The sequence below is a fragment of the Phacochoerus africanus genome, chromosome 2, assembly GCF_016906955.1.
Source record: "Phacochoerus africanus isolate WHEZ1 chromosome 2, ROS_Pafr_v1, whole genome shotgun sequence".
In the NCBI taxonomy this organism is placed as follows: Eukaryota; Metazoa; Chordata; class Mammalia; order Artiodactyla; family Suidae; genus Phacochoerus; species Phacochoerus africanus.
In genome coordinates this window covers 40,549,962-40,564,446 of record NC_062545.1, presented here as the reverse complement: position 1 = coordinate 40,564,446, position 14,485 = coordinate 40,549,962, and the positions used below count along the sequence as shown (strand labels likewise).

Here is a 14,485-nt window from a genome sequence, read left to right as displayed (position 1 = left end):
AGGGATCAAACCCTCACCACAGCAGCAATTGAAGCTGCTGTAGGACAACACTGGATCCTTCCTTAACCCACTGTGCCTGAAGGGAACATCTAAAAAGGTTTTTTTAAAAATGTCGTGGCAAGAAGTCTGTTAATACCTTTTGTCTAGACTGTCTTAAATATACTTTTTTTTTTCCAAGAAAAAAAGCTCATATTTCTTTTAGCAACGATGGTAACTTCTGCATTTGTTAATGATGTATTTGGTTACATAAGAACATTATTTCCTAGTCTGTATGTGGACATTCCTTTAATTTTTTTTTAAATTTATTTTCTTGAAGGAATAAAATAAAAGAAAATGTTTACAGGAGAAACAAGAGAGCTAGCTTACTGATCCTTCTTTCTTTCAACTTTTTGTTCATAAGTAATCTTTCTTTCAACTTTTTGTTCATAAATAGTAAAAATTTGTCCTCTCCTAGGATGATTTTGGAACATTAATAAATAAGAAAATACTTTATAATGGAGTATTTTTTAAGTATTAATTTTAAAATAAAATATAATCTCTGTTGAAATATCATGGGGGAAAATGATAAAGATGAGTGAAAGAGTAAAATAACAAGAATCTACTGTTGAAAGATCAGGGAAAAAAGATTAAAGAAAATAATAAAATAACCTATAATCCCCCCTGACCCATAGAGAACCAATATTAACATATTGGTGGACACCCTTCAGAATTTCTATGTATGAATAAGCCATGTCTGGTTTTAGAAAAATTTGGAAATAAAATAAGGTTTCATTTCTTTATTTGTGCAAATTAAAAAACTTAACATTGGTCCAGTCCTTTCTTGTGATCAAAGATACACAAAGACCTCTGGTTATTTCTGAAAATAAGAGAATTAATCCTTATGGTAGCCTCTGCTCTCTTTTGGGAGAAGAAAACCTCAGCTATGACCCTTTGCAGCCAATCTCTTTGAGCAGTCCTCTAGGCAGTGACCATCCCAATCTCGTGGTCTGTGGCCTCCAGCTCTTTCTTCCTGCTATCAGTTTTTTCTGCATTTTGCTGGTGAAAACAGAATTCAAAATTACTTCATTTAAATCAGATGTCAGCAAAATTTTTCTGTAAATTGCAGATAATAAATCTTTTATTATTACATTAATAGTATGTAGGTACTTACACGAAGAGAAAGATAACAAATTTCTACATACTTTTAATTGATGAAATGCAAACATAATGATAGTAGTTGAGTAAGTACTCCAGTAGTCAAATTATTTTGAGGACTACAAAATAATATTTTGTAATATAGGACTATAAATGGGAAAAAAAAAAAGGACTTTTCTTTTTTAAGGGAGGGGTATTACATTTTGCCTCACTGGAGTTCAAAGTATTGTTCCCTATCATCCAAATCAATTACCGGAGTCCCCTTGTGGTAGAGTGGGTTAAGGATCTGGTGTGGCTGTGGCACAGGTTCAGTTGCTGGCCCAGGCATTTCCCTGCACAGCATGTGCGGGCAAAAAAAAAATATATATATATATATATATATATCAATACAAATATTCATCTGTTAATGCTATCTGTAATGAGATTTTCTGTATTTCATCTTTCAAAATGTCTTTTCACAGAGATAATACTGCCAGATACTGTTATCAATACACCAGTGTATGATTGTAATCATATTTAAAACGTGAAATACATTAATAGGATTCTGTTAGATTCCTCTTTGATATTTGCCTTTTAGCATGTCATTATACCTCACATTAATAACTTAAAATCCAAGGTTAGGTGAAAGCATCTCAAATGTACAGTGAAATGGATTTAAAATAATGAAATTTCTTTTTCACTTGCATCAAGATCTGAAAAATGCTGCTGAAACTGTAGTTTGAGTTCCAAAGATATACTTGCTCTAAATTTGTATGGGGATAAAAATCTCGACTCTTGTTTTAACTTTTGCCAGCACATGATGTGTGTAAGACAGTTTAAAGTTATTTGTCATCCAAGAAAATATTGTCAAAATATCTTTGCTGCAGTGTAAGCTTCACATATAAACTCTATATTGCCTGTAACTTTCGATTCAACACATTATGAGACATTATTAAGGCTGCAGCAAAAACGACCTTCCAAAACTATTCAGTATTCAATAATACCGATTCAGGGAAGTTCTTGTTCAAGAAATTTTCACAAGCTTAGTAAATTTGTCCAACGAAAACATTTTCTGCTTCATACATATTTATTCCCACCATTAGTTGTAACACATCTTAGCAGATTACACTGCAGATTGTACTGAATTAGTGTCCTCAATTTTGGGGGAAAATATTCTCTCCTGTAATTATACCACACAGGCTGTCCATAAACTCTAATTCTTCAATCATGTCAAAAACAAAGTCGGCATTGATTTCTCAAATGAATAATAATTGAGAAGTACTGGTAACATCTGTTAATTCATCAAGAACCAAAGAAAACCACCAAACATAATTTCCTTTAATTTTTAATTGACTACTGAAGTTGTTCTCTACATCCTCAATCCTTTGAACAAATACTCCCACCAAAAGGCATATTATAGCTTAAAGCTATAAAAGCCATGTCTTTTAAAGCTAAAAGGCTTACACGGGCCAATTTTCTCTAGATACAATTCCTCAACTGTTGCAATCAAATATGATCCAATTAATTCACCATGCTAAGTGTCTTTCCTTGCCTAGCTAACAAATGAGCAACCTGGGTAGTTACTTTGGTGCTGTCTCACTTTAATATTTTATTTTTGTGAAGAAATTCTGTTATGAAGAAATACCCCACATTACACTTTCTAATTTTTCTGATCACTGCTTTTCTCTGAGTTGGAAATATTGTAATAGAATGCTTGGTAATGTTGATGCATATTGTATGTAGTATTTTAGCATAGTCATAGTGTGACTACATAATAAACACCATTCTTTGCCGTCTAATTCAATAATAAAATAACCCATGCTCCATGTGCCTTATAAGCATAAATTTCAAAGTCCAATTTTCTCTTTTCTTGTGTCGACATGATAGACTGGTGATTTATAAAATCATATCGTGGTACAGCAATGTGCATGGCATTTGAAACACGGTTGAGTTATAATCACATTGCTGTGATTGGTAGTTCCCGGAATAGGGGTGTGAAGAGATGAGAGTATCACACACCATCTCTGTTGCAGCTACGTAACTGCCAGTACAGCATGAAAGCAATGATAGATAATATAAATAAATGACTGTGGCTGTTCCAATATTATTTTATTTATAAATACTGAAATTTGATTTCATGTGTCATGAAATATTATTATGCTTTTGGATTAATCTCAAGCATTTAAAAACAGGAAACTTATTCTTAGCTCATCAGACTAACTATAAAAACAGCAGGAGTTCCTGTCGTGGTGCAGCAGAAACAAATCCGACTAGGAGCCATGAGGTAGCAGGTTTGATTCGTGGCTTCATTCAGTGGGTTAAGGATCCGATGTGGTTGTGAGCTGTGATGTAGGTCACAGACACAGCTCAGAACCTGAGTTGTTGTGGCTGTGGTATAGGCTTGCAGCTGCAGCTCCAATTCGACCCCTAGCCTGGGAACCGCCATATGCCGCTGGTGCGGCCCTAAAAATCAAAAATAAAATAAAATAAAAACAATAAAGGGTCAGATTTGATCCATGGATTAGAGTTTGGCAATCCTTATTTAAACTAAAAGCTTCACGGAAGTTCCTGTTGTGGCTCAGCAGGTTAAGAACCCCATGCTGTCTCTAGAATCATGCTTAGACCTCCTCACGACTCTAGTTTTGTACTGACCACATGAAGCAAGTAGCTCCATTGTCCTGAAGTCAGATTTAAGATGAATAATTTAGGATTGTTGGTAATGAGAATATGCACTGACTTGTCCTTCCTGTCATCATTTAAATTGCAAATTAAAGTAGTGCAATGTTGATAAATTTTCAAATATCTGCTCAGTCTTACTCTTGTTGATGTTGTTGGTGTTTTTTGTGCATGTACTATATCTAAACCGGAGTGCTCCCTATCTGCTGTTCTTCCCTTTTCAAACACATACTTTTAGAAGAGGAAATCGTGACGAATTTAATTGAAGCTGCTATTTCTCAGGAAGGGACACTAAGGCCAAGCCACTTATACTTAATAAGACATCTTTGCAATCATTCTTTGCTAAGTTGGGGCATGAAAAGTTCAAATGCTCTGAGAATAATAATGATAGAGTCTATTGTTTTGAGAAGGACAGGACAAAGTAAAGATAAAAGGTTTAAAAATATCCTTTTCTTTTTCTTCCTTTTTTATTTTTATTATTTTTTTTAATTTCTAGGGCCACACCCATGGCACATGGAAGTTCGCAGACAAGGGATGGAATCAGAGCTGTAGCTGCAGCCTACGCCACAGCCACAACAATGCGGGATCCAAGCCACGTCTGCAACCTATATCACAGCTGATGGAAATGCCGGATCCTTAACCCACCGAGTGAGGCCAAGGATCAAACCTGCATCCTCATGGATACTATTCAGGTTCATTACCACTGAGCCATAACCTCCTAGACTCATATTTCACACACACACACACACACACACACACACACACACACACACACACACACACACCCTGTGTATGTGTGCATGAATGTATCCTGGACTTGAGATTTGGCTTTGTAATCTTAGGGCTGACCATGGTAACTACTAGATGATCTAGGGTGAGAAGAAGCTATGCTTTCCTCTGGAGTACTTACTGAACCAGGATTGAAGTAGTCATATTTACTTTTAATCGTGTAATAGGAATGCATCTCAACTTCCTGAACAAAAGGGATTCTCATAAACATTTGACCAAAGTTAGAGATATCCTTCAAATTGCCAGATAATAAAAAGACCAAAAAGAAATATTTACCTGCTGAAGAAAGTGGTAAGAGTTCCCAAACAAGGGCAAAGACCAAAACAGGAAGATGAAGAAGGATTTCTTTAGGGAAATGGAATTTATTTTTATTTATTTATTTATTCTCTTTTTTAGGGCCACTCCCACAGCATATAGAGGTTTCCAGGCTAGGGGTTGAATCAGAGCTGTAGCTACCAGCCTACGCCACAGCCATAGCAACTCGGTATCCGAGCCGAGTCTGCCTACACCACAGCTCACTGTTTACACTACAGCTCACGGCAACACCAGATCCTTAACCCACTGAGCAAGGCCAGGGATCAAACCTGCATCCTCATGTACGCTAGTCAGATTCATTTCTGCTAAGCCACGACAGGAACTCTGGGAAATGTAATTTTTTAAAAACAGGACTGGAAGGAAGGAGTTTTGTGAGAACCTAAGTGTGAAAGTATAAAGGAGTAACTACATTAAGTACATTGGAGGGAGTTCCAATTTTCCTTTCCTTTCATTTTATTACCATCCATAAATTTCCCCAACTCATTTTTGCACATCAGCATGTTTAATGTGGTAGCGCTAGTGATGCCATGTGGTAGGAAGAAGGATAGATTGAAAAAGGGGCAGAAGAGATTGTAGGTTTATAGGTGTCCTTTCATACCTTGCAAGGGATTATCCTGTTCTTTAAGAGTGTACTTCTTTGCAGAACAGATACTGACTCACAGACTTTGAAAAACTTATGGTTTCCAAAGGAAACAGTTCGGGGGTGGGGGGGTGCACTGGGGTTGTGTTGTGGGATGGAAATCCTATAAAATTTGATTGTGATGATCATTGTACAACTATAAATGTAATAAATTCATTGAGTAATAAAATAAATTTCAAAAAGAGTGTACATCTTTGATTGCTTAGGCTATTTTGCAACTCCAGAGTGATAGGAAACTGATAATTTATAGAAAACTACACATAATGCAGATAAATCCTTTACAGAGTAATGCAAATGAAATTGTCTCTTAGATATATTATCAATTCAAAGATTAACATTATAATCTATAACAGCAGTTTCCAAAGTATGATTCAGAGTCCTCTTGGAGTCTAGAGATCTTTCATGGAGGCCTAAAATGTCAAAACTATTTTCATAACAATACTAAGATACATCTGACTTTTTCACTTTAATTCCTTCACAAGTTTACAATGGAGTTTTCCAGAAGCTACATGACATATGATATCACAACAGATGAATGCAGAGCAGATATAAAAATCCAGATGTTTTCTATTAAGCCAGACATTAAAGGGATTTGCAAAATATAAACCAATGCTACTCTTCTTACCAAATTTGTGTTCGTTTTGGAAAGTATATCTAATATCATAAATACATCATTTATGATTTAAAGTACTATATCTCACCTCAAAATTATATAGTCATTATATTTCTTCTAGCATCTCAGGGTTTCAATGTGTAATATTTAATAGCAGTAAATTTGTAATTTATTTTGCTATATGGCATGAGGTAGGGATCTTTTATTTTCTCAAGTGGTTGGTTAGTTTTTTATGCTAAATAAGCTTTTCTTTCTCAGTCATTTGAGATGGTACCTTTGTCATATGTTAAATTTTGATATATATGTGGTGGTTTCTAGATCCTCTATATTATTACATTAATTTCCTTCCACTCTAGTACAGGTTATGAAAATTTTAAACTATTAATATATTTTAATTTATATTAAAATTATATATATTGTGTTATATATATAGGTTCTATTTCACTGGAAACTCTAATACACCCATTTTTAATACAAAAAAATTAAGAAAAGCAGCAATAGCAAGAACTATGGCATTTTAGGAACATTTTGAGTAGCTACTCTTAATTTCCTGTCTTCTAATTATTCATCCATTTATATGTACTAAATATTTCCTAAACATCTCTTGTAAGAAGTTTTGTTTTCTCCTTTTTCAGCTTAATTTATATAATATGAAGCTACATGTATAATGACTACATGGTTATTCATATGAATATTTCTTTTCTCTACTCAGTTCTTCAGGCTTTCTATATAAAATGTCTTGGCATAACTAACTTATTCCACATTTTGCTGCCTTTGAAATTCCAAGAGAGGTTTCCTGTCCTCTGTTGGCCTTTCCTACTTTCTTTCTTTTCTTTTTCTGCCCAGATTCTTCTGGGCAGTAATATAAAATAACTATGAGGACATCTGATACTTCCAGAGAGAGGATTTTCTTGCAGAAAAAAAAAAAAAAACCTTTTTGGAAACAGGAAATCATTTTTAGTTAGCCACATTAAGAGTTTCAAAGCTGAAAACCTTGGAAAGTTTTATTTTATTGCTTTTTGATGTTAGCAATAATGTGGTCTCCCATACTTAGTCTGGATGTCTTACGTGGAGTTATTGCTTTAAAAAATGATGCATAAAAATATTCAGCAGAATATAGCCTGATGTATGTGCCACTAGTTCCACCTGTGTGTCTGTCTATCTATCTATCTATCTATCTATCTATCTATCTATCTATCTATCCATCATCCTCTGTAAAGTAAGCAATGCATGTAAAACAATAGACCTATATATGACAAACAAAACTAGAAAGATAAGCTGTGACATACGATGTAATGTGAAGAAAATTACTTTGGAACTCTATGAAGAATTGTTTTAATATATAATCTGCTTGGGTTTATGTGCTCGCTCTTGAATACGTACATAATTTTTTATGTTATTAAAATTTTAGAAGACAATGAATATGACAACAATTATAAGATCTTCACTTATATGGAGACAATTGACAACAGCACTACTTTGACCCAAGTAACTCAGGCTTAAGCCATAGGATTTACAGTAAGCCCACAGAAATACAATTGAATCAAAGGGAACTGGGTAACATTGCTTCTCCCCTGTGTTTGCCTTTCTCTACTCAAAATGTCAAAAAGAAAGATATTAGTGAATTACCTCTTTTATAATTTTTTTTTTTGGTTGCATTGGGTAGGACTCATGAAGAAGACTGAAACACAGGCTAAGTACTTATCATTTTTGAAAAGCCAATTAATTCATTTTACATAACTATCTTGGAAAACTAAAAGAAAGCCAAAGTTACACCAGCATTTCTTTTCTGTATGTGCCATCTATCCTGAAGCACATGAAGAAGAATCACCACCTTTTCTAGTAACCTGGGTTTGGACCTACCTAGGAGAGAGTGAATGGCTTTCCTCTGGAACACCTTGAGGTGGAGCATCCTGGCATCATGACTAGGCATAGAAGCCTACTCTAAGCAACAAGGAGTCTAGGGCAGTGTACTCTTCTTCCAGGCTGTGAAAGCCTCTAAAGATGTACAGGTCAACTTCCTGATGCTACTAGGGGAACACTGAACCCAACTGTCTAGAGAGCTTCACGGGGTAAGTGCCTCTCCTTACCCTACCGCATGCTTCCTATTACAGAGATTCCAGCTGGAGTGTTCATTACTGTTTCTGCAATGCTTACAATATTGTAGGTGTTCAACAAATGTTATAAACTGCCCTACAGAGATGATCACAGTAGTATTTCACCTTCAAAGGGATCCAGAACCAAACTAAGGATTTTAGAGGGTGTTAGATATTGCATTAGATGTTTAGAGGGTTGTCGCTGGAAACAACTATCACAGGAACTGCTGCCTAGAGAGAAACCATTGGTAACAGAACTATCACTGAGAGCAGAGCAAAGGATGAGAAGCAGGGGAGGAAGAGCCACCTTGAGTCACAATTTTTGCTAATTGGAACTGCCACTAATAGCACCATCCAGAAAGTTCAGCACCCAGCTCTCTTCTAGGTAACAAAGGTGATAAGTAGAAGATTTAGAATCAAAGAGACAAAAGTAAAAGAGTAAGAAAGTAGATGACTTGTGATTTATTATTCAATTTAGTGCAATTTCTAGCATGTCCTTTTATTGTGGATTCACTGTAGGCTGAGCACAATTTCTAAGCCTCTTATTTTTTAAGCCCTAGTTTTAATTAATTAATTAATTGTTTCTTAGGGCTGGCACATGGAAGTTTCCAGGCTGGAGGTCGAATTGAAGCTACAGCTGCTGGCCTGCACCACAGCCACAGCAATGTGGGATTCAAGCTGTGTCTGCAACCTACACCATAGCTCTCAGCAACGCTAGATCCCCAACCCACTAAGCAAGGCCAGGGATCTTACCTGCATCCTCATGGATACTAGTCAGATTCGTTTCCTCTGTGTCATAACAGGAACTCCTTGAGCGTTAGTTTTAAACATCCATAATTTCAACTATCAGCTCTTTAGGGTTTTAAGGGGAAGAACTGACCCACATGTCTCAACCCACATAAGAAGGGGTTATACCAGAATCAATTATTCCACCATTTTTTTTTAAAGGCATCTACTAATGTTCAGTACATTGCTTTGGGCTAATTACAAAGGGGAATGCCTAAATGTGGTTCAAAGTATTCCATTATATATACATATTTTTTCCCCGGCAGGGGCTCACCTGGTTGAAAACCGTACTTGTGTTCATTTTTTCCCAGCTCACGAAAAGACCCATCTAGGTAAGGATTGTTTGAATTGTATCACAGTGAAATTCATCCCAGGAATACTGGGATTCATAGGGCAGTACGGCAGGTGCTATGAGTGGAATTCCTGCTGACGAGCCAGATCTCTGTACCACACAGTAAAAAGAAGGGTTGAGATTCAAGCCTGGATCTGTGTTATTTCAAACAGCCATTTGTTAGCTCTCACTGTTTACTGCCAGTACCACAAGGGAGGTCACAAACACAAACATGCTTGAAGATGGATCATCCACAAGAGTGACAATCACTTATTTTAAGACAGAAAAACTGTGTTATATTCCCAGAAAATTGTTAACCTCTGCATTTATGGTTAAACTGAACAAGGCTGAAGACCACTGAGACCAGGATGTCCTCCTAAAACATCTAAAACCTTGCCTTTCAGAATCAGAGACACTTGGCAATCCTAACTTAGCCACATGTGTTCCCTTCTTACATATGTGGCAGCAAACAGATGTGCAGACACTGCAAAGCACAGAAGAGCTTGTATTGGAGACTGCTTTGTCCCAAACTTGACTTTTAAGTTCTCTAGGGAAATATTAAGTCCTTGAAGTTATATACAGTTTTAGCAAGAACTCAAGGAATGTTCCCATTTTTTAAACTAATGGACAGTTATTAAGAAGCACAATGCAGCCCAAATATATTTACTTTAACAGAAAGTGTACTAAAATCATTGGATTCAGATTTTCCTTACTCCAAGGGTGATTATACAGACTTTAGCTTGGGCTTAGGGGTGAGGGAGTGTATGTTGAAGAACTCACCTATATCAACGCTTGTTCTCATCTCAGTTTCTCTGAAAAGTTGGGGTAATAATATTTCTGAACTCTGTTGTAAGAGGTAGTAGATGATCCATGAAACATACTCAGAACTATGCCTGCTCAGAGCTTGCAGGTAAGAATATTAGCAATTCAACACTGGAACAGGTTAGTCAACAGAATCTTGTGAACATATTTTTTTCTAATTTTTGATGGATTTTGAATAATATGTCCTTTCATCTTGCAGTACACGATTGAACATTTAAGAAAAAACCTAAATCATACTTAACTCAGAACCATAGTTCCCAGACTTTCATCTTACTGCTCTTTCTGGCACACTTACTCTTCATGATTTAATTCAACATTAAGAGCTCTTTCATGCTCGCTCTTGTTTTACAATTGCCAAGTCACTTAAAGTATTAATCATATGCCTTTATTATGTTTATTAGCTTTGTATCTCTGTGATCTCTTAGTATGAAGATTTTTTTCCTCTGTCATTTTAATAATCTATCCAAACTCCGAATCACAAGTTTAAAACTATAAAATTGACATGATCAAGTACAGAAAGAAGAAAGCCATTAAGCCAAATGAGCATTAACAAATGGCTCTAAATCCCCGTGCTGCCCTGTAGTCAGTGTGACCTTGAGTAAATCACTCATGATTCCTTAGTTTAGCTTCCTCATCTATAAAATAAAGATCATAATATCTGTCAGACCTTCCTCCAAGGGTACTGTGAAGTAAGATATTATATGTGAAAGCCCTCTATAAACTCTATAGTCTGGGAGTTTGAGAGCTTGTTTATCCAAAACTTCATGCTGAGGTAAGTGAAAGCCCTCTATAAGCTGTATGGTGCATTTGCTACATGTGACATTGCATGAGAGCTTATTTATTTAATTCTTCACAATGGAGGCACTTTGGTGTGATTTGGGGTTTTGCACTGTTGTAGAGGCCTTCTAAGAATGATAGCACACAACACTAAGTAGAATCTAATAAAGATTCAATCAGTGGTTTCACGGGTTGTACTGTAGGTGTCCAGAGAAGGAAATGAGACCTGGGGACTGGCTGGGCTCTTTAGAAAACATCTACAGAGAGGTGCGTTTTTTACTTTACCATTGAATATTGGGTAAGATTGAAATAAACCGAGGACAGAAGTGAGGGGGTTCCAGATGGAGGAACAACTTGAGAGAAGTTCCAGAGTAACAGTATATGGAAGCAGAAGAGCACAGAGGCTGAACAATGGACTGAATTGGATGCAGCGATCCCTTCCTGTAGGAAGCAGTGGGAGATGAAACTGGTGAGAGTGAGGGAGTCTCAATGGAATGCCCAAAGAATGATGCGCTTTGTTTACACAGCACATTTAAAAGGAAGGCCACTGAAGGGTTTTAGAGCAGGAAGAGTGATGTGGTAAAAACTGTGAATTCTAGCTTCAGACAAACCAATTTCGAATCCAAATTGGCCTCTTAGCCAATATTTTCTTAGGCAACATTTACTGGACATGCATGGTGCAGTGGAAAAAGTGTGGGTCTCGGAGTCAAGGGAGGGCCTTTGGAATGTGAGATCTCTTTTTTGGACCTACCTTTCAGCCAGCGTGGCTGGCAAAGCCATCGTCTTTTATCCTGGCTCTTTCTCACCACTTCTGGAACCATTTCTGCCACTTTTTATTTCATCGAATTTCTATCAGTGTTCTTCTAGGTTACGAGTGCAAAACAGGTTACAACATGTTTTCTCCTAAAAGCCCTCAGAAAAGTTTCAAACTACCCTGCCTGCTATTAATTCTTTTTCCATTCCACTATTGCTCAATCTCCTTTAGTTGATCACATTGCCTTTCAGCAGAGAGTGTTACTACATCACAATTAGAAGCATATGATTAGATTTTAATGACCATTTCCTCTCCAGATTCATCATTAAAAGGGCCTTTGTCACTAACAAATTCTAACTCATATTTAATGCTATTTTAACATCACATGTGTTCTCATTATTTAAAATTATCTTAAGTCAGGCTTATGCAGAGAGTTTGAAAATCATCTTTGCATCTACAGAGGCTTATATCAATCACATTTTTGGAGAGAAAGAAAAATACTCAGTTCTGAAGCTATTGGTGTGTCCCCTATTGATTATTAAGGTACTGACATGCTAGCAGCAAGATTTTTCTTTCCTTTTCTTCCATTTTTTTTAACTAGGGAAAATAAAATCATTCTACCCCTCAACTCCCCTTTTTCAAAACTGGAAAACAGGAATGAACTTAAGTTTTCACCTAGTCTTTGATTTTTATCTCAGCTTCTAGAGAGGGGTGGAAACCTGACAAATGTAGATTTGGAATGAACATTATTTAAATCACTCTCCACAAAACCTAACTAGTAGACAAAGGACATATCTGTGCCAACTGCTAAGTCAATGAAGAGGACTACAGAGGGTCAACAAAGTTATCAACAAGGTATCCATCCCACTGAAGGATGAAGTGAAAATATGGGTAGTCTAACGTGGCCACCCTAGAAAAACAAGGATCACAATTTCTAAGTTTCTATTTATTTCTCTCGCATAGACATGGGATATGACTTGAGGTAAGCTGTCTTACCTTCAAGAATGTGTTCATATTTTACTTTTCACATTGTAAAATGATATAGACGCTCTATGTCCCAAATAATAATGATCTCTCTAGGGAGCAAACATTAAACAATGGTAAAAATGCCTGATGGTGATTTATGAGATTGGAAAGCTTGAAAATCTCATTGCCATCTCAGTTTTAAATTGTTATAAAATAAGAACAGGCTTGGAACACTGTTACGATGAATTTATTCCCTATGCCTGCACATCAGTAACATTTTACAAATATAAAGTGATGTTTTCAAGATAGTTTTTTAGGGTGTTTACTTTCTAGTTTATTATTGTTACACTTGAAATGTTCAGAGGTGAAATTATCTGGAACTAGACATCAAGATGGTCAATATATTTTCCTGGCTTTTCAGATAGCTTAGGTGTGGTCTATTGTGATCACTCTTTGGAGAATTATGTAGACAAGCCCACTCCTTTTCAGATAGAAATTTGAAATAATTAAAAGGGATTTTTATAAAACAACTTGTTCTTATTAAGAAAATCAGAATTCATTACTGAAGTAATGGGATGAGAAAAACCTAAAAATTTTTCTTGCCACTTTTTGAAAGTTATGCTTTCATAAATTACATTTTCAAAGCCAGCACTTCTCCCAGGTGATGAAACAAACTGAAAACTGAATGTTTTAAATCAAAGAAAGCATGCTTGTGCTAGAGAGAGGGAAGGAAGACGTATTATGCTTTAGAACTATTCTTCATTTCAAGTACAGTTATGAATTATCATCTTTCAAAGTTAAGAAGTAATTAATATGTGCACAATATCAGCTGTGTACACGTCTATGGTGTTAATCCAGTGACACACAAGATACGGTCACTGGTTATAACCAAAAGGGAGAAATAAATGAATGTGTATATTTGCCTGTACCTGGGCAAGAGTATGAGAATGGATATGTAAATATCAGAGCACATTTTAGGAAACACAAACATAAGGGTGTGTTTTAATATACTGTCACAAAAATGTGAACATAAACAGGAAACTGGAGACAGCAAATAATTAAACCAGATAGTTCAAAGAGAAGGTGAGATTGCATGGTTTAGGGGCAAGGCAGGAAAAAGAGGATACAAAGAAATACCATGTATCACATACCTGCAGGTGACCCTCCAGAGCCATTCTCCTTCTGTTTCCATTTGCCCTCTGCCTCAAAGATGGGTGGCAGAGGCTACACGAACAGGACCTGGTGTACTCTGGCTTCTAGATAAGTCTGGGACTTTATTTTTTCCAGGCTCCATTCCTCACTCCTTTGGCATGAAGAGAGGTAACATCTCACTGCTGTTGGCCCCAATTCCTGCCCTATTTGTGGTGATTTGCTTTTACCCCAGGCAAACTTTTATAATCTATCACTTTGTAAATAAATACTCATCTAATGATTTCTTTTCTGCTGGAAACTCTGCTGATACATTAGTTGGTACCAGAAGTGGCCCCAGGAAATAGACTCCTTGAACCGAGACTCTGGAATTAGCACATCATATATTTGAGGAGTACAGGGATAACCTTTTCGCTGGGAGTGCGAGAGAGATAGAGTAGCGGTAGTGCTTGGCATACTGTAGCATTGTAAACATTCAAGTTAACACTGTGGTTGCATGAGATGAGAGTTTGCAGAGATCAAGTGGCTGTGACACACAGCTGCTCTGACAATTAAGATTTTAAAGTCATTAGTTTCTTTCGACAGTCCCACAGAATATCGATAAGGCAAAATAATTAAAAATATGAACATAAAATTACAAATGTGCAGAGTCAGAAAG

The 14,485-nt window shown here is 36.3% G+C and overlaps 1 long non-coding RNA gene across 1 annotated transcript; it reads right to left on the bottom strand.

Annotated features, from left to right (window-relative positions):
• Positions 1-761: 761 nt before the first annotated feature.
• LOC125115496 (uncharacterized) lies at positions 762-14,213 on the bottom strand. The gene is made up of 2 exons (XR_007132120.1): positions 13,830-14,213; positions 762-1,035 (listed from the first exon to the last, which is right to left on the bottom strand). It is a non-coding gene; the product is annotated as an uncharacterized LOC125115496 (long non-coding RNA).
• Between the last annotated feature and the right edge of the window lie 272 nt (positions 14,214-14,485).